Source organism: Pelodiscus sinensis, chromosome 14 (assembly GCF_052426305.1).
Source record: "Pelodiscus sinensis isolate ZL-2025 chromosome 14, ASM5242630v1, whole genome shotgun sequence".
Lineage (NCBI taxonomy): Eukaryota > Metazoa > Chordata > Testudines > Trionychidae > Pelodiscus > Pelodiscus sinensis.
The window spans coordinates 2,472,320-2,496,099 of NC_143065.1; the positions used below are offsets into that span (position 1 = coordinate 2,472,320).

Consider the following 23,780-nt stretch of genomic DNA (forward strand, 5'->3'; position numbering starts at 1 on the left):
GGGTATGGAATCTGATGTCTGTACACGTTTTAAAAGATGTTTTGGCTTTTCTTTGTAACTAAGTTCTACGCCCATGGAGCTCTCCGTGAGTATATTTTGTTACCTTTCCATCTAGTCATTATGCTTGCAACAGGAATATTGATGTAATAATAAAAGTTTTCTCTTTTCTTTTTATTAACCTGGCATTGGTTAATTGTGTGCCCGAATTTTTATTTTAGGGGTGAGATTTCCCAGACGATCTTTCCCCTGATTTCGTTATTAATATTTGGGTGGTGGCAGAGGAAGTTCTATTCCCAAAATCTAGGGTTTTAAAATTTGTGGGAAGTTTTATACCAAAGCCTGGTAGATAAGACTTTGGGGTACACTTGCTGGCCCCCACTTCTGCATTTATCATGCCAGAGTGGCTCCTTCCCCACTCTGAAGGAATTCATAGAATCATAGAACTGGAAGAGACCTCAGAAGGTCATCAAGTCCAGCCCCCTGCTCTAGGCAGGACCAATCCCAACTAAATCAACCCGGCCAGGGCTTTGTCAAGCCGAGAGTTAAACACCTCTAGGGATGGAGACTCCACTACTTCCCTAGGTAACCCATTCCAATGCTTCACTACCCTCCTAGTAAAATAGTTTTTCCTAATATCCAACCTGGACCTCTCCCACCACAACTTGAGACCATTGCTCCTTGTTCTGCCATCTGTCACTACTGAGAAGAGCCTCTCTCCATCCTCTTTGGAACCACCCTTGTTTCTTGGAGGGAGGAAGGGAGGGAGAGAGAGAGAGACATGTTTGTCCCTCTCTGTAGCTGCAGAGAACTCACAGAGACAAAAGAGAGAAAAAAACCCAAATTCTTTTGTCCCAGTTTGAAATTCCTACCTACATTCCTACTGGCCACTCCACTGGCTAGGTGTAGTTAACCCCTTAGTCCCCAGGCTGCTGGATAACCCTCATAATCATGACATATGTTAAGATGAAAAAGACTTACGGGGGCTACTGCAGTGACTCAGAAAGGCATTCAGAAGGCTAGTGGAGTGTAATTGTACCTGTGTTGATCCCAGGATATAAAAGAGACAAGGTGGGTGAGATAATATCTGTATCGGACCAACTTCACTTGAAGAGAGAGACAAGCTTTCATGCCACACTGATCTCGATAAGAGTTCTGCATGGCTCAAAAGCTCATCTCTCTCACCAAGAGAAACTGGTCAAATACAAGGTATTACCTCACCCACCTTTTTTTTCCCCTATGGAAGGCTAATTTTATCACTGTGTATATACTGTCAGGTCTGTGACTGAGTGCCAATCAATATACACACACTTATGCAAAACAGAAAATGTTGTACTCTTTACTAACATAGTACACTTAGAATCTGGGACAGCTGTTGGCATCATGCAGAGATGAAAAACTGCTTTATGAGTTTCAGAGGGTAGCTGTGTTAGTCTGTAACTAAAACAACAAGGATCCTGTGGCACCTTACAGACTAACAAAAAAATAAACAGTATCATAAGCTTTCATGGGCACAACACACTTCTTCACGTAACAAATATGGAGCAAGAGGCACAGAGCTTAAAATAAAAAGCAGAAAAAAGGGGGGGAGGACACCTGTTAGTTAAAGTGTCTGTGCTAAATGAGACTAATAGAGTGGGCTATAAGTGCCCATCACTTAGCCTTTGATGTTATTTGGGTGTTAAATATACAGCCGCTCCCCGAGTTATGAACAAGTTATGGACCAACACTTGGTCCGAAACTCGAAGTGTTTGTAACTCGGATCCCATAGAGTTACATGGCAACCGCGCTGTTCATAAGCACGGATCGCCGTTCTTAAGTCGGATCCGCATTTACAACCACTTTGGTTGTAAGTGTGGATGGTCGTAAGTGGAGGTGGTTGTAACTCGGGGAGCGGCTGTAATGACCCATCCAGTTCATGTCTTTGTCCAAGCATAGAGCGTTAAGTGTCAAATTTGTATATGAAGGTCTGTTCTGCAGATTCTCTCTCTAGCGGATTCCTGAAATTACTTTGTAAGAGAATAGCCACTTCTAAATCCAATAAGTGCCCGGGCAAATTAATGAGTGCCCGCGCAAGTTAAAATGCTCTCCAACAGGTTTCTGTGTGTTACCATTTCAAGTATCTGATTTGTGTCCATTAATCCTTTGTCAAACATACTCACCCAGGAGCCCACTCCTGCAATAAACTCCGGTGCCAACACTGCGCACACATCTACACCAATCACAGGACCTAACCACATAAGCCACTACATCAGAGGCTCATACAATTGCACATCCCTTAGTGTGCTCTATGCCATCAAGTGCCAGCAATGCCCCTCTGCCATGTATCCTGGCCAAACTGGACAGTCTCAACGATGAAGGATGTAACAGTGATCTCCAAACATTTTACCTCATGCTTCCCCTTACCCCAGTCCATGCTTTCCCAGGGTTTGCGGGGGGAGGAGGAAGGGAACATGAACAGGTTTAAGGGGGCTGAGGCTGGAGCCACAGTTGGGAGGGCAGCATGACAGGCAGTTGGAGCCCAGTTCCAGGAACAGAGCTAGATGACTCTCCCTTCTGGCCACTCACAGGGGCTGTGCCAGATCCCAGCCACACCCTGTTCCCCCCTCCCCCACAACGTTGTTCCTTACTCCCTAGTGGGGCACACCTCACAGGTATAGAGAGGCAAGACTCACTGAAGTCATTTCAAAAATACCACAGGACTGGGTCCAGCAAGGCAGAGTGTGGAGAGAAAGGGTTGCAGGGTCAGGTTCCTATTCTGTCTTGACTCTGAGATCCTTGGGTACAAAGGCACTATAAGAGGGCAAAGCAGAATTGTATTAGGCTTTGTCTATACTGGCAATTGAGCAACAAAGCTTTTAACATTCACAGGTGTTTAAAAAAAAACAACAAAACCCCAAAGGATAAAACTTTTGTTGCACAAGTGCTAGTGTAAAGAGTGCTTTGTCTGCGGGAGTGCTCTCCTACATAGAAAAAGCTGCCTAGAGGGGGTGGACTTTTTTTTGTCATACTGGACAAACAGTGTTTATATTGCCTTTCAGTGACATGGCTGTGTGGACACAGTGGTGTTGTTAAAAACTCTGTAGCGTAGACATACCTTAAGACACAATTGCTTAGGTAGAACAGTCTCAGTCACAACTCGAATACACAACATCCAAAATAGATTATGGGAAACTGTAACGTTGAAGGGGAGATTTTCAAAAGTATGGAGTGCAGTTAGGCATTGAAAGACAAGGCCAGATGCACACTGAACTAGGGATGTGAAAATTAGATTAATCAACTAATCAAACAGTCCATGGAATGCCCATTGACTATTCAAATAGTTGATAAGGGCGCTTCCACTTTGAAATGGAGCAAGAACACGGCCAGCCGTTGCTACATTTCAAAGGTGGAACTGCTAGAGGGAGGAAGGATAGCTCAATGGTTTGAGCATTGGCCTGCTAAACCCAGGGTTGTGAGTTCAATTTAGGGATTTGGGGCAAAAATTCATCAGGGATAGTACTTGGTCCTGCTGTGAAGGCAGGGGACTGGACTCAGTGACCTTGCAAGGTCCCTTCCAGTTCTAGGAGATAGGCAATCTCCATTATATATTCCCAGCAGCAGGGAGTCCCCTGCTGACTCTGGGCTCCATGTAGCACTTCCAGTTTGAAATGTACAAGAGCTCCAGCAGGGACTCTTTTACACTTCAAAGGTGGAATGCTGCTGCTGCATCCCTGCCCCCTCCCACAGAGCTGGAGCTGGGGGGAACCTGCTTTTAAGCCAGCTCCCTTCAGTACCCCCTACACTTCCCCCCCCCCCCCATTGCCGCCTCTTTCTGATAGAGGTAGCAAGGGGGGGAGTGACTAGTTGACTAGTTTGTCGACTATCCAGTAAGCTTTTGCTTATCGTATGGTCGACTAGTCCATTAGTCACATCCCTACACTGAACTGCCCTTTGACAAGACAGCATCAGGCACCAGAGACCCGTAAGTTAAATACGTAAATAAATACAATGGAAACGCATGCCAATGAGCACTGACTTTTGCTGGAGTTAAGACAAGCTGTTAACATGGGGGTACTATCACCAGTAGGAATATAGCCTGTATGGTTCACAATCACTGCAATTTCCAAGTATGAATGTAAACCTCTTTTGGTAATAACCTTCCAGACCAGGGGTGGGCAATAATTTTTTATCTGGAAGGGGCGGGGCCAGGACACTTCTGTGCTTCCCCACCCACAGACCCTGACTGGGGTGGGGAGGCATGCAAAGTCTTTGCCCCTCCCAGAGAGAGCCACCAGCTGTTTGGAATAGCTGGCAGTTCCCTCTCGGTACCCATGCTCCTAGCAGTGGGGGGAGACTTTGCGTAATCTCCCCTGCTGCCTGGGGAGGGAGAGCACATGAAGTCTCTCACTCCCTGCCCTGCAAGGGAGCGCCGTGCTTAGAGTCAACTGCCAACTGAAAAGCAGCTGACAGTTGACTTTAACTGCTGAGCCTCTTGCAGGGTGGGAGGAGACTTCACGCGCTCTCCTTGCCCCCAAGCCCTGACTGCCCTGGAGGCGGAGGTACACACATGAAGTCTCCTCCCATCCTGTCCCCGTCCTGCAAGAGGCATGCGATGCTCAGAAGCATTGCGCCCCTCGCAGGGCAGGAGGAGACTGCGCACTTCTCCTACCCCCAGGCCAATCAGGGCTTGGGGATGGCGGGAGCGCGCAAAGCCTCCTCCTGCCCTGCCAAGAGCACCGCACACTTCTAAGCACCACACACTCCTCGCAGGGTGGGGGAAGACTTTGCGCACACCTAATAGGCCTGGGGGCAGGAGGAGCAGCAGGGCCTCTGTGGGCCAGATCAATTTTCTTGGCATGCCGGATCCAGCCCACAGAAGCCCTTTTGCCCACCCCCGTTCTAGACACAAATTGCCCCCAACAGCTGCCAACTCCCAGGGATAATTCTGCAGCTAAAAATGGGGGTTAGGGTACATTCCGGTGGACGCAGAGTATTTTCAGAAGTGTTGGTGTCTGGCTAACAATCCAGAAATTTGTCTGGATAAACAGCCACAAGAAGGTCATCTAGATATATTCACATTCACACACACACACACACACACACACACACACACACACACACACACACACACACACACACACACACACACACACACACAAGGCTACCCAACCTCCATTTCCAAACTCCCCCTTCCATCTTTACAGTTGTGCCTAGGGGAATGTCCCCTGGGGATGTCTGAAGAAACTGTGTGCTAGAGCGTACATCTTCCCCCAGGCATGAAGAATTTGCAAGACTAACACATATATTCTATTTTGGTTCTTCAACCAAAAGGCAAGTATTTTTGGTCATTAAATATTTTTGGATAAAAATAAATTGTTGAAGTTTGAAAGAGAACAGAGTAATCTGATATTTCAGATAAAAACATAACCCCAAAAGGATTTGAATGTAGTACTTGAAATACAAGGCCAACTGTATCTACAAAAAGGTATTTTTGCTGACATTCATCAGTATGTAAAGTTGTTACTTTGGTTACCAGATTGTTCCATGAATACAACAGAAATCACATCACATGAGTAGGAGTATTGTCTAAAATAGAGAACGTAGGCCTGGTAGCAGGGCTGCCAACTGTCAGTAAATTCACGGACAGCCCATTAGAAAAAGAGCTAAAATTCGAGCAGTCCATAAAAACATGTAGATATTAATAACAAAAAACAAAACAAAGCTTTGCAGTGGACCTGAAGAATCCCTTGCCCTTGGCCGTAGGACAAGCTCCATGTTGCAGAACAGACCAGGGAGTTTATAATTCTCCTTCTTCACCCTGCCCCAGAATTTTCCTGGTGGGGAGTCCCTTTGACCTGCTAGTGGAGGCTGTTCTTCTCTAGCTTCTTTGGCATCACTAGCAAAAGCACAGCAGCAACGTTTGGTGGATGTGCATGCTCCCTGCAGCTGGGGGGGCAGGGCAGGTGACTGGGTATATTGGTCCAGGTGTAGCAGTTTCCCACAGGCTCCCCGTCCATAAGTCACAACGGGGTGGTCACTAGTGGCTGACCCACAGTCGCAGGTGGGCAAGCAGCCCCTGGGTGGGAGGAGAGTCTAGAGAGGGATAGTTTGAGCCGGGGGGAGAGAGGGAGAGGAGAGGAGCTGGAATAAGGTTGTGTCCAAAAGGTTGCTGGCCAAAATGTTTCACGTCCAGCTTGTGGGCTCCTCCTTTCCCCTGCCTGCTGTCCAGCTCGGTTTGCCAGCTGGGCTGGGATTTCAAAGGTGCCGTCGTGGTCAGTTCAGCTGAGAGGCAGGAGTAGCATGACGTAGGAATAAAACCAGTGAATACTGTTCACTTCTGTCCTTTTGAGCCATCTTGATATTGCTCTAGAACAGGACTACTCAACATGCAGTTGGTGGGCCATGTGTTTGCGTCCCATGGTGCGGTTTGGGTTTATGCAGGGTTCAATACACAGCCTGCAGGTGGCATCCGTTAAACATGGCCTCCACTGGGAACATGCTCTATAGCGGCAAGCCAATATAATGGTCTTCTGTTGCTATGAGTTTTAAATTCCTGGACTGTCACTGCTCATTAAAATGACATATGGGTGGAAATTGGGTAAATGTTGCATTCTATTAATATCAGCAGAACTGACTTAAACGGGGCCTGTGTACTGTGTAGTCTTGCCTTAATCTTTGTATTCATGCCCATCAGTGTAAAAGAAGCTATTTGCATATATATTTGCATGTATATGCAACCATACTTAAGATGCGGCCCTCGGCATGTGCTATATCCTTGTGACCTCCAGGGCTTCCAAAGTTGAGTAGCCCTGCTCTAGAACATTTACCCAGCATTGCTCAGGTCCTTAACTCAATTAATTCTTTTTTTTTGGAAAACAAAATGAAAATGTACGTGCTTCATTTAAATCACTGCTCTTGGGTAGGGCTGGGGATGAGGGGTTTCAGGGCAGTCTACATGCTACGGATGTGAACGACTAGTCAACTTACTGACCAAATGCTTATCGGATAGTCAACATGCTAATCGAATAGTCGCTCCCTCCCACCGCCCACTTGCTGCCTCTATCAGAAAGGGGCAGTGGGGGAAGGGTGCTTCAAAGTGGCAGTACCTGAACTGTATGCAGTGTTTCAAAGCAGCAGCACCACGTGGAGCCCAGAGTCAGCTGGAGACTGCCCACTGACCCTGGGCTCCATGCGGCACTGCCGCTTTGAAATGCCGTGGGGAAAACAAGGCTCACGGGGGACTGCTTGAGTTCCCCTCTGCCCTATGCTCCTCGCAGCGCTTTCGCCTTTGAAGTGTAGCAACAGCCCCAGCAACAGCAACACTTCAAGGCTCAGGCTTATTGACTAATCAAACAGTCAATGCAAATTGCAAAGACTATTCCATTAGCCAATTAATCCACAGTAAATTTTTTTAGTAAGCTGGCCAGCAGCCCAGCTCAGTCCTGGCTTGCAACATGTCTGGGACCTACTCCTGCTGCAGCTCTGCATTTAATGTGTATTACAAGTCAGGCTGGCAGGTAGCCTGGCTTAGTTCCAATTTGCACTGGGGCTTCTGCCACCCTGTGCTGATGCTTCTTTATAAGAGGCAGCAGCACAGGGTGACACGCAGGCAGTCCATGAGAGAGCTGCTTTTTAAAACTGGCTCCCCTGGCAGACCAGCTGCCGCCTAACAGCCCACGCTGCTGCCTCCAATACAGAGGCAGCAGTGCAGAGTGGCAGAGGGCTCTTTGGTAACGAGGCTGGAGTGCAATGGCACTGGCCCCCATCCCCGAGGACTATAGAATAGTCGACTAATCGATCAAAATTCATGAGGTTAATCGACTATTCAAATAACTGATATTTAACATCCCTAGTTCCCATACGAATGGGAGGGGGACTTCATACCCCGCCGCCCACCTTAAAGGGCATCTTGTGGGGTGGGAGGCTTGGAGCTGGGGCAGACCCAGAATGGGGGCACAAGGCCTCAGACAGCCCCTTTTTCTGTATGGTTTTATGAGAAGCAATCACATTCCTGGCACAACCCAACCCTGCCCTTGCTTTAAGTTATGATAAGAGGAAGCTACATTCCAAATTTGGTAGTGGTAACTCTTACCTTTTAGTCTGTTTGTTCAAGAACTCCTATCTCAAACAGAGGTGCACTATTTTAAATTAATTTTCTGCAATTGTTAACCCTATTTGGGAGTCAAGAATTCTGGCTTCTACTTCAAACTCTCCCAGTGATTAAGGCTTTGTCTTCACTATGAAATAAGGTCGAATTTATTAAGGTCAATTTTTCAGCACCCCATTTTGAAAAGTTGAAGGTGCACGTCCCCACTGTGCATAAGCTCTTGACATAGGTCAAAGTAGCATGTCACCAGCAGGAATGTGTTGATATACACAATTAAACCGTTACAAGCCAGCTCCCCATGAATACCAGCTCCCACCTGCCATGCCCCCCACTGCTCCTGATAAAGAGGCAGCATTGTGGGGGGCAGGCAGGTCTGCAGGAGACAATATGCACAGGGAGCCTGCTTGAAAGCCACTTCCCACATGTACCGGATCCTGCCTGCACCCCCAAAGCTGCTGCCTTTCTGTCAGGGGCAGTGTGAGGGAAGCAGGGGGGAGCGGATGCTTGCAGGGAGCCAGTTTTTAACTGTTTAATTGTGTGTACTAACACATCCCTGGTAGCTATCAGAGGCAGCAGCATGGGAGAGTGCAGGAGTTGGTACTCACAGGGTGGTGCTCACAGCTTTTAAGCCGACTCTTCCCTGAGCATTGGCTCCTGCCTAAGGCAGCAAAGCAGAGTGGAGGGGGAAATCAGGCAGCACAGCAGAGCCAGCATGCACAGAGAGCCAGCTTAAAAAATGACTTCCCATGTGGATGGGTTCCCGCCTCCCACCACTCCTCGCTGCTTCTGTTACATGCAGTCAATAAAATTAACCGATAAGCCCAGGTTTATTGGTTAATCATGTAGTTGACCTCACGTTGACCTCCCTACCTGCCTCCCCTTCCATTCTGGGTTATACTCCCAGTGAACACTGGCATCAAAATTGTGCAGCACAAAGCAACGAGGTCCAGGGTCTCCTTGCCATTCCATGCTGGTGCTTGTTTGCGACTCTGAGCATTCATTGTCAGGTGCACTGCTCACGTGTGCTGCCTCCTAGGAGGTCTGATCTCCACATTGGCCACACAGGAAATTTTCCTGGGGATTTTCCTGTGCACCTGGAGAGCAACAGAGTTGAAAGTCGTGGCCAGAGACATGTGGAGGGGTGACTGCCCGACACTAGCCAGAAGAGGGCCTCTGCCAATCTACCCTGGAGGAAAATTCCTTCCCGACCCCAAATATGGCGATCAGCTAAACCCTGAGCATGTGGGCAAGACTCACTAGCCAGCCACCCAGAAAGTTCTCTATAGTAACTCCTATCATCCCTCAATTGATTATTTACCACTGATAATGAATGGTCAATTAATTACCAAGATCATATTACCTCATCAAACCATCCTCTTCATAAACCCATCTAGCTTAATCTTGAAGCCAGATAGGTCTTTTGCCCCCACTACATCCCTTGAAAGGCTGTTCCAGAACTTCACTCCTCTTATGGTTAGAAACCTTCATCTAATTTCAAGTCTAAACTTTCTACTAGCCAGTTTATATCCATTTGTTCTTGTGTCCACATTGGTATTAAGCTTAAATAATTCCTCTCCCTCCCTGGCATTTATCCCTCTAATATATTTAAAGAGAACAATCATGTCCACCCTCAGCCTTCTTTTGGTTAAAGTAAACAAGCCAAGCTCCTTGAGTCTCCTTTCATAAGACAGGTTTTCCATTCCTCGGATCATCCTAGTGGCCCTTCTTTGTACCCGTTCCAGTTTGAATTCATCCTTCTTAAACATGGGAGACCAGAACTGCACACAGTACTCCAAATGGGGTCTCACCAATGCCTTGTATAATGGCACTAACACCTCCTTATACCTACTGGAAATACCTCGCCTAATGCATTCCAAGACCGTATTAGCCTTTTTCACAGCCATGTCACAATGGCGGCTCACAGTCATCCTATAATCAACCAGGACTCCGAGGTCCTTCTCCTCCTCCGTTACTTCCAACTGATGTGTCCCCAGTTTATAACTAAAATTCTTGTTATTAATCCCTAAATGCAAAATCTTGACCTTGTCACTATTAAATTTTATCCTATTGCTATCACTCCAATTTATAAGATCATCCAGATCTTTCTGTATGATATCCCGATCCTTTTCTGAATTGGCAATACCTCCCAACTTTGTGTCATCCACAAATTTTATCAGGACACTTCCACTTTTGGTGCCAAGGTCAGCAATAAAAAGATTAAATAAAATTTGCCCCAAAACTGATCCCTGAGGAACTCCACTAGTAACCTTCCTCCAACCTGACAGTTCACCTTTCAGTATGACCCGCTGTAGTATCCCCTTTAACCAGTTGCTTATCCACCTCTCAACTTTCATATTAATCCCTATCTTTTCCAATGTAACCAATAATTCCTCATGTGGTACAGTATCAAATGCCTTACTAAAGTCGAGGTAGATTAGATCCACTGCATTTCCTTTATCTAAAAAATCTGGTACTTTCTCACAAAAGGAGATCAGGTTGGTTTGTCATGATCTACCTTTTGTAAAACCATGTTGTAATTTGTCCCAATTGCCATTAGCTTCAATGTCTCTAACTACTTTCTCCTTCAAAAATTTTTCCAAGATCTTACATACTACAGATGTCAAACTAACAGGCCTATAGTTTCCCGGGTCGCTTTTTTCCTTGTCTTAAAAATAGGAACTGTATTAGCAATTCTCCTGTCAAATGGTACAACCCCTGAGTTTAGAGATTTATTAAAAAAGTTTTGCTAATGGACTTGCAATTTCATGTGCCAGTTCCTTTAATATTCTTGGATGAAGATTATCTGGGCCTTCCGATTTACTCCTGTTAAGCTGTTCAAGTTTGGCTTTTACCTCGGATATGGTAATATCTACCTCCATATCCTTAGTCCCATTTGTTGTGTTACCATTATCCCTAAGCTCTTCATTAGCCTCATTAAAGACTGAAGCAAAGTATTTGTTCAAATATTGGGCCATTCCTAGATTATCCTTAACCTCCACTCCATCCTCAGTGATTAGCGGTCCTACTTCTTCTTTTTTTGTTTTTTTCCTATTTATATGGCTATAAAACCTTTTACTATTGGTTTTAATTCCCTTTGCAAGGTCCAACTCTACCTGACTTTTAGCCTCTCTCACTTTGTCCCTACATGCTCTAACCTCAATAAGGTAGCTTTCTTTACTGGTCCCTCCCATCTTCCACTCCTTATATGCTTTCTGCTTTTTCTTAATCACCTCTCTGAGATGCTTGCTCATCCAGCTTGGTCTAACACACCTGCCTATAAATGTTTTCTCTTTTCTTGGGATACAGGCTTCTGACAGCTTCTGCAACTTTAACTTAAAATAATCCCAGGTCTCCTCCACCTCAAGATCCATAATTTCTTTAGTCCAATCAACTTCCCTAACTAATTTCCTTAATTAAAGTTATCCCTTTTGAAATAAAAAACCCTAGTCTCAGATTTATTTTTGTTTATCCTTCCATTTAATTTGAACTGAATTAGCTCATGATCACTCGAGCCTCGGTTGTCCCCTATTACCATTTCATCTATGAGGTCCTCGCTACTCACCAAAACCAAATCTAAAATAGCATCCCTCCTTGTTGGTTCAGCAACTACTTGATGAAGGAATTCATCAGCTATCACATCTAGGAAAATCTGAGCCCTATTATTATTACTAGCACTTGTTCTCCAGTCTATATCTGGAAAGTTGAACTCTCCCATGATTATGCAGTTGCCATGAGTATTTACTTCATTAAAAACATTAAAGAGGTCTCTATCCATATCCAAATTGGATCCTGGTGGTCTATAACACACCCCAAGCACTATCATATACAACCACAAACAGAAGGGCATTGAGCAAAGTAACTTAATAAATCAAGAAGTACTTGCCAGTTAAGGCAAAGCATACCAATTCTTCCCTATTGAGCATTCAGTTTTACACATGCAGAACCCCTTCTTTCATGTCAGAAATACAAAAAACTCCATCATCTAGTCATTGTGAAGATAGCAGAAAATGTGTGTGTGTGGGGAGGGGAGGGGAAAATCCATGTTATAATTTGTCACACTGTTTACTCCAAGAAAAATGAAGTGGAGAATTTATAATTAAGTAACTTTTCCCTCCAGACCTCATTATAAAGGAGAAGGGGGGGGGGGAAAAGTTGATCAAAAGCTCTAATTTAGTCCCTACACTGGAGGCTTGATAAGTCAGAAACAAATACAAATTCTAAGCAGCAGTGCATTACATGAGGGCTTTTCTTTTGTGTTTTGGACTCTTAAAATGAACTCTGAATTCTCCAGCACTGTAGATGAGCAATGTGTGAATAAAGACAGATATACAGACACATACTTCAAAAGCTAGGTATAAACAATTAAATATACACACACTATATCAATATTATATGTACAAATAACCCCATTCTAGATGAAGTAATACCAAAACTGTGAAAGTTACATTCTAAAATAATGTACATATAAATTACTAGGAGAGGGATGGAAGCACACAATTTAAAAAAATGAATACAGCAAAGACTGCAATCAGAGAAAGGATGATCCTAGCAGCAGCAACTTTCCGGTTAGAAACACTTTCCATTTCCAGTGCTCATCTAACTGAAACGAGGCAGCTGCATTAAAGCTTCCCCACCACCACGGTTACCACAATAGAAAGAAAGAAAAGCTCTTCTGTACCAGGCAGAGAACATCTTCTCCATCCCTGCACCAGACCCAGCTACATAAATACCATCGGCCGCCTCCCTAGACCGCAAGAGCAGATCGACCCTCTCATCAGCTGCTACACATTAAACAATAAACTCTCCCATATTAGTAACATTACACTCTTCTTGCTGGAGTCTCTTTCCAAACTGGCTTTTCTGTGCTGTGATGGCAACGTTGATTTCCTCCCCCGCAAGAGGATGGGGATGAGATTTGATGGCAGCAAAATCCTCACTCCACAAGGAACCCAAAGGTTCCTCTCCACCCCCACGGACCCCCTTTCAATGAGCTTAATTTCCCCCCCACTAGCTGGAGCTAAAATCCGGTTGGTCAGTTGGTTGGGGGGAGAAGCCGCATGCAATATCCTGTGACCAGCATCCCACCAGGACAAGGAGCTCGGGGCAGGGGAGTCACATTTGCATACAGCATCTGCTCCTCCTCTCCCCCCGCCCAACGCACTGCAAGGAGCCAGGGTAGGGGCATGAGAGGTGCGTGCAGTCTCTGCTCCCCACACCCACCGCAAAGAGCCCAGGCTCAGGGAGCGGGACCTGCGGTGTTCGTGCGGGGGAAGGGGACCAGCCCTGGCACGCAAGGAGCTCGGGGTAGGAGGAGCGGGGGACGGGCATGCAGCATCGGATCCCCTCCCCCCACACGACACTGCAAGGCGCTGGGTCAGGAGAGCGGCCCTTGCATGCGGCATCCGACCTCCTCCCTCCGCACACACCGCACAGCACCCCGGGGCTCGTGCACCGCGTTCCCTGCCAGCCCTGCAGCATCCAGCCCGCTCCGGAGGGAGCTCCCGGCGGGGAGGGGTCTGCAGCAGCCCCCCCTTCCTCTCCTGCCCCCTCTCTGGGAGCAAAGCGCCAGCGTGTTACCCCCCCCCCCATCCACTGACCTGGGCCGGGACTGCGCCGCCTCCGCTCCTGCTCCTCGCAGCCCCAAGGGGAGCGGCCGCACCGGCTCTTTTGTGTGACTGCTCCGGAGCCGAGCCACACACGGAGACTGCTAATGAGCCCGGCAAGCTGAGTAGCAGCAGACACCGCCCCCTCCCGCACTGCCCCGCACGCTGCATGGCGCAGAACCAAACCGTGCAGGCGTCTGAGCGCCCCCCGCCTTGGGGCTGGGCTTCAGCACGAGCGACGCGGCCCCCCGCACCCAGCCCCGCTCATTAACACGATCACCCTCCCCCTAGTCCCGGCAGCGGATAAAGAACGAGGCAGACAGGACTTTCCTAAGAACCTTGCCCGGGTTTTCTCTGCCTAACTGGGCAGGAGAGCTGGGTCGAAATTCCGTGTGTTGCCCTTCCGTCCCCTTCGCGATAAAGTGGGGGGGTGTTTGGTCCTGGGGGGTGGTACAGAGTCGCCTCTGCTACAAAGATACCCCATCTGTAGCTGGGCAAAACAAAAGACCCTTCCAAATATTTAACTTGAGATGCTACAGGTACAATCCGTGGCATGTGGATATGCTGAAGAGATATTTGCTTTGTATGGGAGACAAAGAACTCGAAAATGGGTGGAAGAATCAACTGGATAATTTGCTTTAAAATACCAAGAATTTTGATACATTATTCAAGACATTTTGGATGAGCTCTAATCCCACACTCCCCCCGAGGTCACACCTGCCTACAAGTGGTAAAGTCTGAGAGCTTCACTTCATCTGCCAATAAGTTTTCTTTGTCCGGCTTCAAAACAAATCAGACATACCATGCATTTTATATTTTAAAAAAATCAGAAGATCGCCAATTGGCAAAGCAGGGACTATTGTAAGCTTGAGAGTAAAGCACTATTCTTAGTCCATGTCTGGTTCTTTGGGACCACTTCTAGGTTCTGCTCTAGTGCTTTATAGTACAACTATAGGATGGCCCTATGTCTGGTTTTTGACCGGAAAGTCCAATCAAAAAGAGAACCTGAACAGTGTCTGATCAGCACTGCTCTCTGAACATTGAAAGTCTGAAAACAACTAACCACAGTCAGCCTCCCCATCAAGAGAGTGGTAAGACCAGCAGCTGCTCAGCAGCCAGGGAGAGCCTCAGCAGCAGCTGCAGTGGTGCTACAAGCAGAGCAGGCAAGGGGGAGGTCAAGCTCTAAGCATGACTGAGAGGCCATTGGAAGGAAGGATGCACCCCCGCTACCTCTAGGGAACAAAGAGCTTCACTTCAGCTACTAATAAGATATCGAGGCAGGAGCCATTTGGAGTGCAGCCCTTGGCTCTGCTTTGCTTGACTTCTGATGCAGCAGAGAGGCCTGGATTCAGCACAGAGCCACTTGCCCTGAAGGCCGGCTGCCAATTCTGGACCCATGCACAGTGTGATCATTGCCCAGCTAGGAGCTGGACTGGTCCCTAGGAATTCAGGTGCCTGCTCGCTCTGAGTGGCAGAAGTTGGCAGGCTCTGGTACATTGTAGCCAGCCTGCCCCAGCTGTAGCTGAGGTAGTCCAAGAGCCCAGTATTTCCTCACCATCAGACACAGAGGAACCTGGAGCAGAGGATAGTGAAACCCCTCAGAAGAAGTAGGGAGAGCCCAGAAGCAATATTTCCATGTAAGTTTTCTGGATCCAGAACAGGTCACAGCTTGGGGGGGGGGGGGGCTACAAATAATGGGCCAAGTTCCCCATGTGAAAGTGAATAGTTCCCTGCTCTCAGTTCAAGGGCCCAGATGACCAGGGAGTACCTGGGCATATTCAAGACTGTGCCTTGCCATGGTGGTGGAGAATGGAGGAGCTGGGGGTCAGGACTCCCGGGTTCTCTCCCTGGTTCTGGGAGGGGAAGAGAGGTTAGAGCAAAGTGGGGCTGGAATCCCGGACTCTTGGGTTCTGTTCCCCCCAGCTCCTCCACAGACTTGTGAGACTTGAGTGAGTGGCTTATGGATCGTGCTTCCCCACCCTCTCAGGTAACTGGGAGGATGGGGAGAGTTCAATGGGCCCCAGACTGGGCACAGGGCAGGGTGGGAGAGAGGAGTGAATAGAGGGCAGATCCTCAGAAGAAGGGGTGGAGAAGAAGTATCCACTTTTCAAAAATTGGCAACCCTATACAACTACTTAAGAATTACCTCATGTAAAGTAACTTGCTAGGATGAACAGTTACAGAAGAACATATCTAAACTACACAGCCCAAATAAGGAGCATGACATGCTCATGGTACCAGAATGCCTGTACCCTACAACTATTCACAGTTGCTACAACTCCTCCCAACAGGGGCAGATGACCATTTTGCGGGGCCCAGGGCAGCACAATTTTGCGGGGGCCCCCCTTTGCCACGGCACATACACGGGGCTCCTTGAAGCGCGGGGCCCGGGGCGGCCACCCCACTCGCCCTGCCCTATATCCGCCCCTGCCTCCCAATAAGCTGTTGCAGCAAAGTAAGTTAGAGCAACCTATGGAGTTCTCAAGCTTCTGTGAGGGAACAGACTAGATCCTACTTAGGTCCAGATAGCATGTTAAGTGCCTTTCTGCACCTATTTCTCCCTCCCACCACCAGCTGCCAAATTCAGTTCATTCAAGGCACAGAATTAATTTTTTCCCTCTGTTCAACATCACTTTCACAGCTGTAATATCTGTGCCTATGGCACCCTGAGCACCCAACACTCAAAGTGGCAGGTTTTAATGTTGCCTACTCTTCCCCACCACTGATCTATGCATTTCAATTAGAAGTTCAATCATTAATCCCCCTCAACTCCTATCCAGTGATCCCTAGAGTCTATTAAAAAGTCTACATCTCTGTATTAGAAAGCCATGTTGAACTTAAAAACTCCACAAGACACCATCTGGGGATCCTCCTTTGTAACACATGTATTACGCAATCAGTAATTCATAGTTTGAATACTATAGTCCAGGGCCACCAATAGACTGCCACTTTCTCTAGCAGTGGAAAAGGGAGGGCAAGAAGGGAACTGACATTTCCTTCATTAGCAGTAGCTGGCAGCACCACTAAATTGGGCAACCTATGTTTTAAAGGAAATATACTAAACGAGGCTTATTTTTAAGAGACAACATGCCTCACAATGCTTTATTCACAGTTTAGGAGTCATTTGCATTACAGTGTATGATTTTTTGCATATTTCTTACATCAACTAATTCTTAGTATCACCATATTCAGTGCTGGCTAGGGATATTTTAGATAAAGGATTTTTTAGATAAAGGAAATGCAGTGGATCTAATCTACCTCGACTTTAGTAAGGCATTTGATACAGTACCACATGGGGAATTATTGGGTAAATTGGAAAAGATGCGGATCAATATGAAAATTGAGAGGTGGATAAGCAACTGGTTAAAGGGGAGAATACAGCGGGTCATACTGAAATGTGAACTGTCAGGTTGGAGGAAGGTTACTAGTGGAGTTCCTCAGGGATCAGTTTTGGGGCCAATTTTATTTAATCTTTTTATTGCTGACCTTGGCACCAAAAGTGGAAGTGTCCTGATAAAATTTGCAGATGACACAAAGTTGGGCGGTATTGCCAATTCAGAAAAGGATCGGGATATCATACAGGAAGATCTGGATGACCTTGTAAATTGGCGTGATAGCAATAGGATGAAATTTAATAGTGAGAAGGTTAAGGTTATGCATTTAGGGATTAATAAGAATTTTAGTTCCATCAGTTGGAAGTAACGGAGGAGGAGAAGGACGTCGGAGTCCTCGTTGATTATAGGATGACTATGAGCCGCCATTGTGACATGGCTGTGAAAAAGGCTAATACAGTCTTGGGATGCATTAGGCGAGGTATTTCCAGTAGGGATAAGGAGGTGTTAGTGCCATTATACAAGGCATTGGTGAGACCCCATTTGGAATAGTGTGTGCAGTTCTGGTCTCCCATGTTTAAGAAGGATGAATTCAAACTGGAACAGGTACAAAGAAGGGCCACTAGGATGATCCGAGGAATGGAAAACCTGTCTTATGAAAGGAGACTCAAGGAGCTTGGCTTGTTTACCTTAACCAAAAGAAGGCTGAGGGGAGACATGATTGCACTCTTTTCATATATTAGAGGGATAAATACCAGGGAGGGAGAGGAATTATTTAAGCTCAATACCAATGTGGACACAAGAACAAATGGATATAAGCTGGCTAGTAGGAAGTTTAGACTTGAGATTAGACGAAGTTTTCTAACTATGAGAGGAGTGAAGTTCTGGAACAGCCTTTCAAGGGATGTAGTGGGGGCAAAAGATCTATCTGGCTTCAAGATAAAGTTAGATGGGTTTATAAAGAGGATGGTTTGATGAGGTAATATGATCTTGGTAACTAATTGACCTTTCATTATCAGTGGGAAATAATCAATTGAGGGATGATAGGAGTTACTATAGACAACTTTTCCTGGGTGTCTGGCTAGTGAGTCTTGCCCACATGCTCAGGGTTCAGCTGATCGCCATATTTGGGGTCGGGAAGGAATTTTCCTCCAGGGTAGATTGGTAGAGGCCCTGGAGGTTTTTCGCCTTCCTCTGTAGCATGGGGTACAGATCACAGCTGGAGGATTCTCTGCATCTTGGGGTCTTTAAACTATTTGAAGGCTTCAATATCCGAGATTTAGGTGAGAGGATTATTCCAGGAGGGAGTGGGTGAGATTCTGAGGCCTGCTATGTGCAGGGGGTCAGACTAGATGATCATAATGGTCCCTTCTGATCTTAAAGTCTATGAGTCTATATTAAAAGTGCAAAATAGGTGATCACTCTAAATACCTGCTCTTGATTGGGGTGCTACAAAACGTAAGATTGGTCCTACCAAAAAGAGAATAAAAAAGATTGAGCATTAGAGCTGAAAACATGGACATAACGGAGCATAATCTGTGGTAAGGTCATAGACTGACAGTATTAGCACAAGGTGGAAGAGATGTAGGGAAGGATATAAAGCCACATACAAAATATAGGAGTTATAAGATGATACATTTAATATTTGAAAGCTCATTGTGTCATATAGTGCCCTGGGAGCAACATTGTTGTGGTTGACCACGCCTTTTATTAGAAATTGTTAGATACTTCTAAGGGCACCCACCGTGTTATTGATTATTTTGAATATAAAGGAACAGCTAGGAGGCAATTGTGACAGAAGGTAAGCTAGTGTATGTACAAACTGCAGATTGCTGGCTACTCCTTGGATCTGATCTCAGGGCAGTCATAAATATCTCATGACACTGAGAGTGAAAAGGCATTTTAATTTAGTTGACTTGCATTCCCATCAGGTAGATGTTATGCAATGTAGTCATTATGTGTCCAGTTCTGTTAGGCATGTGGTTTAAAGTGATGCATGACTACAGGCAGGGCCATCCCTAGGGTGTTGCAAGGCCCAGGGCAACCATCCTACCTCAGGTTCCTCCTACACTCCATCGCCACCCCACTCCACCCCTTCCCCCAAGTCTTGCCCCTGCCCTGCTTCTTCCCACCCCTGCTGCACCCCCACCCAAAACACCTCTCTGTACAATATGAGCTAGATTACTAGGGGGCTGGGCAGCGGCAGAGCAGATATCGCTCCGGCTCTCACCACTACTGTGAGTGTGGAGGACTGACCCCTGCTCTTGCCCTGCACTAGGTAAACCCCAGGCCTCCCAGGTAATCCCCCAGGCTGCCCTGGCTCCAATGGCTAAAAGAAGGACCTTCCTGTTCAAAGGATGGTTGAGGCAGCCACTGCAGGGCCCCGCTGTCTACCAGAGCAGGGACCAAAGCCTGATCTTGCCCAAATTCTGCAACTCTGGGTGGCAGGGAAGAGGGCAAAGCTGAAACCTGAGAGTTTCAACCCTAGGGCTGCCAGATACTTTCACAAAAACTCCCAAACATGGTGGCAGGAAAAATTGATTGAGGAAAAAAAAAAGGTCACTGCATAGCTCCCTGCCCCCGCCAGACGCAGCAGGGAAAGAATGTCCTCGCCAGCCTTCCATCCGAGAAAAACAGAAAATACTTTTTGGTTTTTTTACTGGACAGGGGCTGCAAATACCGGACCGTGTGGGCAAAAACCGGACACCTGGCAACCCTATTTAACCGTGGGCATGAAGCTTGTTACCTGAGCCCTGCTGCCTCAGGTGATGGGGTTCGGGCATTGGCTTCAGCCGAGGGATTCAGCCTGTCTAACATTAGCTTTGGTGACCCAATAAAAACAGGCTCACAACTTTCTTTGGGTCCTGACCCACAGATAGAGAACTGCTGCCCTAAATATTAATTGTGATATTTACAAAGCGTAACAGTTAAAAGGTTACTTTAAAAAGTAGTGTCACAACTAGAAATCCAGTAAGTCATTGTAATAATTTTATCCTCTAAAAATATACAGACGCAAGTATACATAACATTCTAGTACTTAAGAAATAGTACTCTCACTCAAGCATGCACAAATTGCCCTACATTCTTTCCAATATTTGTGTTAAAGTGTCTGCAATACCCTGCATATTAATAATTCTAGACTGCAGGTGCCAGCATCATTCTGCAGCTATTACAGGAACATTTCATCCCAGGGCGAACATCTTTCCCCTCCACAGTAGGGTAAATTCTAGTCTTATAAATCTTTAAGCTTGTTGCAAAAATCTATCACCTCTCAAAGGTACTGTATTTTCAAATCCTAAAACGCTGAAGACCTTTAGTTTAAAATAAAATTGAATGTTAGGTCAATTCATATAGCTATATATCTGTCAGCCGACGGTCAGGGCAGTGTGTGTGTGTATGTTTCCGAGAAAAGGTTTAACGTCCGTGCCTTTACTGCTAGGACCGGGGTCCCATCGCAGAGGGTGGCCAGCAGGCCAACAGACGCCCCGTTATATAGGAAGAGCTTATTACATCTTAGATTTCAGCTGCTAGAATTCCATAATTCCTTCGCAGCGGGCAGCCTTGAGGAAAGACTGAAAGATGCCCCAGTGGGTCCTGTCACCTGGGAGTGACACAGATCCAAACGCCCAAGCTCTTCCTATAACTGTCCCTTTAGACCGGCTGAAGTTCTTTTAAATTGTGCTTGGTTTGTTACAGCAACTGAAGGAGTCAGGTTAAAACTTAAACAGTTACAGGTTTATTTGAGGAAGCTTATAAATCATATGGTTGCAATGGTTATTGTTCTATTTCTTAACTATTAGCAAAATATAGGTCTTAAAAATGGTTACAAAGAAGATAAAGATAGAAAAATAGAAATAATGGTACCAAGTAACAGCTTACTCTTTCTATGTGTACACTTAAGACAGAGGACCACATCCAGGTACCATTTTTACCCCCTTCTGTGCCTCTCGACTCCAGCATGTCAGGCCAGGGCCGGTCCCTCAATTCCTAGGAAAGACGAAAATACGAGGTGGGCGTCCCCATAGAACCTCGGGAGGTCAAACACCTAACCCGACCAGCAGGTAGAGGGTAGAATGACACTCAAAGTGAGTGTGTGCTGGGCCCATCTTTTATAATCATGAGGTCACGTATTTCTCTTTCTTATCTGTCATGCCAATTGATGCTGGTCTGTCTGCTGTGAGACCAGTTCTTACAAGGGAGTTGTGAACTTAATTTACACTTGTAAGAGAGAATTGAGATGATTAAATTTTGAAGTACTGGACATTGTTTTCTCAGTGGGAAATTCCTCTTCCTGGGACTGTGTGTTCGAATCAACATAGGTGCCAGCCGCAGCCTCGAGGCCAGCTTATTGACTTAGCTGCTCTCTCTCCACATATCTGTGTTTCAGCTTCTCAGGATCAGATGAGCCAGCATAGACTATGCTGATATTATTGCTCCTTCTCTGCCCTGTGCTTCAGAGAGGCAAATAAGATGGATGATATGGGGTTATAGTCTGTCTGGCCACAATATCATCTTTGCATATGAAAATGAATGGGAGCTAACAGCATCTTAGGGCTTTGTCTTCATTAAACTTGGAATCCATGCTGCAGCAATCAATCCATTGGCCATCGATTTATTGTGTCTCGTTAGACACGATAAATTGATCTCCAAGCACTCTCCCTTCCATACTGATACTCCACCATGACAAGAAGAGTAGGCAGCGTTGATGGGAAAGCAGCCCACGCAGACCTTTCTGCACACAAGACACCATAGTAAGTACGTCATCTTCAGCTACACGAAGTCACGTACGTTAGATGGACAGCAGTAGTTAGTGTAAACTAGGCCTTATAGCCCACAAGACTATATTCCTGCCTGAAACCTTAAACACAGTTTAGTAGCAGGGCAGATATAGGGCAGGGCGAGCAGGGCGGCCGCCCCGGGTCCCGTGCTTCAAGAAGGCCCGCACATGCGCCGTGGTGCCACCGCGCATGCACCCGGCAAAGTGTGCTGCCCTGGGCCCCGCAAAATTGTCATCTGCCCGTTTAGTAGAGCCTACCGTGTTTCATGCTAAGCAGTACCTACATTGCCATTTTAGATATTTCATCTGTGCAGTAATCAGTTTTCATCACTTGGCAGCCCCACTCTTCCCTTGCTGCGGCGTCCTCAGCTCCTCCCTCCGCGGCGCAGACATTCCTCCTCCACAGGTGAGCCGGCGCCGTGTTTACATGTGGCCACCGGCTTTCCGCTCATGCGCAGCAGCGCTGGCGGAAACTGCCCAGCTCCCCGTTCTCGGCGTGGGCGACCAACCCGCCCGTACGCAGAAAGGGGGACGGGTCTAGCCCATCACAGTTACAAACCATAGTTAATAGTTCCGCAATTTCACATTTGAGTTCTTCCAGAACTCTTGGGTGAATGCCATCCGGTCCCGGTGACTTGTTACTGTTAAGTTTATCAATTAATTCTAAAACCTCCTCTAATGACACTTCAATGTGAGACAAGTCCTCAGATGTGTCACCTACAAAGGACGGGTCAGGTTTGGGAATCTCCCTAACATCCTCAGCTGTGAAGACTGAAGCAAAGAATTCATTTAGTTTCTCCACAATAACTTTATCATCTTTAAGTGCTCCTTTTGTATCTTGATCGTCCAGGGGCCCCACTGGTTGCTTATCAGGCTTCCTGCTTCTGAAGTACTTAAAAAACATTTTGTTATTACCTTTGGAGTTTTTGGCTAGCTGTTCTTCAAACTCCTTTTGGGCTTCTCTTAATACATTTTTACACTTAATTTGGCAGCATTTATGCTCCTTACTATTTACCTCACTAGGATTTGACTTCCACTTTTTAAAAGATGCCTTTTTATCTCTCACTACTTCTTTTACATGATGGTTAAGCCATGGTGGCTCTTTTTTAGTTCTTCTATGTTTTTTAATTTGGGGTATACATTTAAGTTGGGCCTCCATTATGGTATCTTTGAAAAGTGTCCATGCAGCTTGCAGGGATTTTATTTTAGTCACTCTACCTTTTAATTTCTCTTTAACTAACCTCCTCATTTTTGCATAGTTCCCCATTTTGAAATTAAATGCCATAGTGTTGGGCTGCTGAGGTGTCTTTCCCAACACAGGAATGTTAAATGTTATTATATTATGGTCACTATTTCCAAGTGGTCCTGTTACAGTTACCTCTTGGACCTGATCCTGCGTGTCACTCAGGACTAACTCGAGAATTGCCTCTCCCCTTGTGGGTTCCTGTACCAGCTGCTCCAAGAAGCAGTCATTTAAGGTCTCAAGAAATTATGTCTCTGCATCTCATCCTGAGGTGACATGTCCCCAGTCAATATGGGGATAGCTGAAATCCCCCACTATTATTGAGTTCTTTATTTTATAACCTCTCTAATCTCCCTTAGCATTTCTTAGTCACTATTACTGTCCTGGTCAGGTGGTCAATAATAGATCCCTACTGTTATATTGTTATTAGAGCAGGGAATTACTGTCGTTAGCGATTCTGTGGAACATGTTCATTCATTTAAGATTTTTACTTCATTTGATTCTAAATTTTCTTTCACATATAGGGCCACTCCCCCACCCGCATGACCACTTCTGTCCTTCCGATATATTTTGTACCCCAGAATGATTGTATCCCATTGATTGTCCTTGCTCCACCAGGTTTCTGTGATGCCTATTATGTCAATCTCCTCCTTTAACACGAGGCACTCTAGTTCAGCCATCTTATTTGTTATACTTCTAGCATTTGTATACAAACACTTTAAAAACTTGTCACTGTTTA

The 23,780-nt window shown here is 46.2% G+C and overlaps 1 protein-coding gene across 6 annotated transcripts in view; it reads right to left on the bottom strand.

Annotated features, from left to right (window-relative positions):
• Positions 1 to 13,933, bottom strand: part of APBA2 (amyloid beta precursor protein binding family A member 2) — a 186,419-nt gene extending 172,486 nt beyond the window's left edge. The window contains exon 1 of one of the 6 annotated variants that reach the window (XM_089781882.1): positions 13,684 to 13,933. The gene's annotated coding sequence lies outside the window, so the exon portion shown is untranslated. Of the gene's footprint in view, positions 1 to 12,764; positions 13,205 to 13,683 lie in introns of those variants that run through there. The other 5 variants (XM_089781878.1, XM_089781881.1, XM_075897717.2 and 2 more) reach the window with 5 other exon arrangements.
• Positions 13,934 to 23,780: the final 9,847 nt, after the last annotated feature.